Genomic DNA, 5,660 nt, shown 5'->3' with positions numbered 1-5,660 from the left:
TCTATAGTCTAGTCTATAGTCTAGTCTATAGTCTAGTCTATAGTCTAGTCTATAGTCTAGTCTATAGTCTAGTCTATTGTCTAGTCTGTAGTCTAGTCTATAGTCTAAAGTCTACTCTATGGTCTATTCAATAGTATAGTCATATCTATAATCTAGTCTGTAGTCTAGTCTATAGTATGGTCTATAGTCTGTAGTCCAGACTAAGTACAATCTATAGCCTACTCCATAGTCTAGTCTATAGTCTATTCAATGGTCTGGTCTATTCTTGTCAAGTATATAGCCTAGGCTAAAGTATAGTCTACAGTCTAGTATTTAGTCTAGTTTTTACTCGAGTCTACAGTCTGCTCTATAGCATAGTTTATAGTCTAATTTTTAGTGTATAAATAACTTTAATTTTTAAAGAAAATTAGCATAGATTTTTAATGTTATTGACTTAGGAATGTATTTTATGTTTTACATGTAAATTATATTTTTGACATAATGTAAAGTATGTAAATTACATTACAAAAGTAACAATTTTACTTCTTTAAAATTACTTCCTTCTTAAGATAACATACCTTAACACCCTGCTATAACTTCCTAAAAAAAAATATACTGTAAACTGTAAACCGCTCAACATATATAAATATGTATACTATACATATATACATATGTATATGTGTGTATAGTTAAAAATATATTTAATATTTTAATACTACCTCTATCACACGTGCTTAATTGCTCAGCATATAAATCATTTCTTAGGTTATTTAAACGTAGATTTTTTTCTTAACTTTTTCCATTTATATTTTGGTGCTTGGAAGTTAGCAGTTCCTTTTTAGAGTTTTGAAGTTCTACAGAACATGTATATAGAAGTAAAGTCCAAACACAATCAACATCCACCACCATAACGAGTACTTTAAAGTTGTGATACTTTTTACTGATCACAATCGACATCACGCACGCGTTTTTTTATTACCAAAAGCTAAAGCTGTTGTTATGGGTTTTTTTCGTACGTACGTTCGTATATATTTTTGTTAAATGAAATATGGAGCAAGTGCGTCACAACTTCATTAAAATATAAACACGCAGTTATGGTTTTTGTTTTCTATTAGTTTTGTTGTATAGTAGTCTATGTATAAGACTCATTCAAATGGTAAAAGATCAATCTGATATCTAAGAAAATTTAATTTTATTTTTTCTTGTTTATTTTATTATTTTATGTTTTCATGTCCTAACTGTATTTGTTTATTGACAAGCCTATCATAAATACATACTCACTCACACTCTAACAAACTTAACAACAGCTTATCAATTAATCAATTGACTTGTTTTTTTTTTTGTTTCTTTCGTTTTCTTCTTAAATTTTATATTTTGTGTAATTGGTTTACTTTTAGCTTAAAGATTTGTATAAAACTATTTAAGCATTAGTCATTTATGATCATTCATTAATTGTGGCCAAAGCCCAAGAAATTGATTTCAAATTCATTAACCCGTTTAATAGATTTCAAATTTGTTTTTTTAACTAATTGGTGGTAAATTTTTCAAATTGTTACAAAGATGACTAAAAGCTACAATTAATAGTTGAAATAACTGAGCCATAAAATTGTGAAAGATTAAGAGATAAGTAATAGTTAAGTTTAGTTTGGCTTTAACAAATATTTTGCAGATTTAAAAAAAAAAATAAATTTTATATTATTTACTTTAAAAATTGCATTATTTACATGATGTCAGTAATAGAAAAAATACAATTATTTCTTTGCAACAATAAAAACCTTAAGAACATAAGATTTTTACATTATTTACCTAATGTCAACATTAAAAATTATAAACAAAAAAGAAAATTCATTGAAAATATACAAAAGTATCAATTATGTATAGTTTACATAAAAGTTTACATTATTTACCTGATGTCAAGAATAGAAAATGTATTATAATTTATTTGTAAAATGTTTTTAAACTGCTACAAACTGTAAAATATAACATTACTTATTGTTTATATTCAAAATTACATTATTTACATGAGGTCAATGTTTAAAGTTTAAAGCAAAATGTACTTTTATTATGAAACTTGTAAAAATATGAAAATAGTTTACTCTCATAAAGTTTAAACAATTGTTTACATACATTATTTACATAATGTCAATAATTGGAATTTCATTGTTCACCAATTACGTAAACAATTGTTTACATACATTATTTACATAATGTCAATAATAAAAATTTCATTCACCAATGTTTACATGTAAAATTACATTATTTACATGAAGCCAACACTAAAAATTTAAAGCAAAATGTACTTTAATTATTATAGTTTTAATAATTTAATTTTTTACTCTCACAAAGTTTAAACAATTGTTTACACACCTTGTTTACATAATGTCAATAATACAAAATTTCTTTCTGAAATTGTTTAGAACACAAAAAACATGTATAATATTTCATGTAAATAATATTATTTAAACATTACATTATTTACATGATGTCTATAGTTGAAATTGTAAATCAAATTTATTTAAATTACATAAAAGAAAACTTTAATTTACTTTATTTACAAGGTGTCAACAATGAATAGTTTACTAAAATAGTTAAAAATGTATTTTGCCAAGAACTTTAACAATTCTTAACTTTTTTGGCGAATTATTTTATTTAACTCATAGGGGTACTGCTCCCCCCATTAGTATCCGCCAAATTTATCACTCAAAATGTTTATAAAGATGTTAAAGATCTTTGTGCAAAATTATAATATTCTGACTCTAATAGTTTTTAAAATAAAGAACTTTTAGTATTTAATTCATATAAGAAATGCCACGCCTTCTGCAGCTAGTCCGCCCACTTTTTGACACTAAAGTGGCTCAGACAAAATTTATGAACTCTAAAGGTGATATTTTTTTAGTTTTACTGATTTAATATTTTCTTTATATGGAAAGTGCCACGCCCATTAAAGGCATTCCGCCCATTTTGTTTACAAATACTATTATTAATGTCAAAGTTATCCTTAAAGAGGACTCTAGCTGTTGCAGATTTTAAAATAATTTAAAACTTTTTTACATACATATATAAATACATTCCGTTTCATACCCTTTAACTTCACGCAAATATATATTCCGAGTTCTTATAGATGACAGAGTCGATTAAGCTATGTCCGTCTGTCTGTCTGAATCTATAAGTATCCAGCATAAACCTTTCTTATGGTATCGAAAAATGATATTGTGAAATTTATAAACGGTAAACGGACAAATTCGTTTTCCACTAACACACACCCCCTCACCGCCGGGGCATGCTACTTTAATAAACTTCCCCCATCTGGGTGTTATTGTAATCCGGTAGAAAAGAGCTGTTACCAGTACCTCTAATCTAAAGGGAAAATAAATTGTTGATTGTATATATATCATCGGCCTTTCCTTGGAATTATTTGAACTGTGGGCGAACCAGAAAGATTTACAATCCAGTACCACGGAATCCACGGAATTGGATAGCTCGAGTCCTCAAGTACTATATAGGTCTACTGCCACCGTCGTGTAAGAAGCACAATAGGACGGTGGTGAATTTCAGTGAAGCTCTCCGCAATTGGTTGAAAAATACCATCGTATAGTAGACCAACATGGCAGGTGATCACATGAAGCACTTCGAACCGTTCAAAATGTGTTAACTGCCAAAACACTTATATTCGTAATTTCATCAAATGGATATCTACAGTGTAAAATAACTTGAATTTCAGTGAAGCTCTCCGCAATTGGTTGAAAAATACCATCGTATAGTAGACCAACATGGCAGGTGATCACATAAAGCACTTCGAACCGTTCAGAATGTGTTAACTGCCAAAGCATTTATATTCGTAATTTCATAAAATGGATATCTACAGTGTAAAATAACATGTAGGTAACTTTACCAAGGGTTAAGCTGGCAAGGATTAATGGGTTGGATAATTTTCCCTTCGAACAGATAGGTGTACAAAGCAGCATATGTTGGATTCATGAACTGGAATTCTTAATTTCTTACCGGTCGCGTATCGGGACGCCGGTATATGCTGGCGAATTGTCGGGTTAGTATTCAATGGTTGCCTGTCATACCGTAGAGTGATCTACATGATCATGAGAATGGAACTGGTGAGAAAATTGGTGAAAGATCGGGAAAGTCTCCACATATTGGAGATTAGTACTGATTTTGTATGCCTTTTTACGATTCGGGGCTGTTGCCATCTTAACAGAATATATTTATAGATGCTACGCGCCTAATTGTCAGGGCAATTTTTGATATTTTCTTTGTCACATAGAACGTTTCATAAAAGAGGAAACCTGATCCATTTTGTTGGGTATTTTGGACTACCAAATACGTCTCTAGGTGCTGTTACTGAAACAACAGACCCATCTCAGTAGTGTGGTTAAGCGAGCTTAAAGAGGTTATGAAATGCACTGGAATGGTTTATTAGATGATGGGGATTGCATTTTAAATAATGCAATAACTTTAGTATGTAATGGTTCTTAGTATGGTAAAGTTTTGATTTCATATAAACTATATTTAGAAATTTTCAACTATTCCCTAGAGTATTAATAGACAAATACCGTTAGAATTTTTTGTAATCTGCTATTTGAAATAATTTCTTATTTCTCCTTTTCTTAAAGGTAATTAAAGAATTTTTTTCGTTCAAACATTTCTCTATTTATAATTGATATTTTTTATGGAATTCTATATTAAATATTTTGCTTATTTTTTTCCTCAATTACCAGCAAACATAGCAAAAGTATATTTCACCTAAAGAAAAATCTTACGATTTCCTGTACCAATTATGGAATGTTAAACATGTTGTTGAATATTTATATGGTGGTGTATTCAATCATCAACATTTTCTTTTCATTTTTTTTATAAATTTCTATACAATTACAAAACCATGTTAATTAAAAGAAAAAATTATAGCAACAAGACGACAAGACAAACGATTAGTAATATCGATACGAAATCTATACTTTTTAACTTGCAACAGGCAAGATGATTCATATTTGAAAACTACAAAAAATAAAAAGAAAAAAATAAATCAATATGAAAAGTAAAAATTTAAAATGATCACAAATCAAATGAAACAAAGTTAAAATCGAAATGAGTGCTATGTAGGTGATTTAATGAAACTTAAAAAGACATTTCGAGCCAATAAATTAAATAAATCAATTTAGTGCAAAGCAAAAGAAAAAAGGAGAAAAAGGTAAAAAATATTGAAACACTGATGCCTGCTGCTAAAGCGTTTAGGCCACAGCAAAAGTGAAAAAAAGAACAGCAAACCAAACCAAATCAAATCAGTTAACATGTATGGTGTGTGTAACCAGTCATCATTCATCATTTTATAAATTTATAACAGAAAAAAAGAAATAGCAAAAAAATTTATATGGAAACAAGTATGGTCGTACATAACCGATCATATGATACCCTACACCTGACTATGTTAAAAATGCGAATTATTTTTTATATAATAAAACATTTAATTAGCCCTTTAACTTAATTTCGGATTATTTTCACTTATTTCCGATATAAAAAACAGATATTTTTTCAAGAGAGCTTTTAGGGAAGTGGGGTAAATATGATAGATAGAGAAAGATAGATATATAGATAGATAGATAGATAGATAGATAGATAGATAGATAGATAGATAGATAGATAGATAGATAGATAGATAGATAGATAGATAG

Source organism: Lucilia cuprina, chromosome 5 (genome assembly GCF_022045245.1).
Source record: "Lucilia cuprina isolate Lc7/37 chromosome 5, ASM2204524v1, whole genome shotgun sequence".
Taxonomy (NCBI): Eukaryota; Metazoa; Arthropoda; class Insecta; order Diptera; family Calliphoridae; genus Lucilia; species Lucilia cuprina.
The sequence above is the reverse complement of the archived record's forward strand: the minus strand, read 5'-3'. Positions refer to the sequence as shown.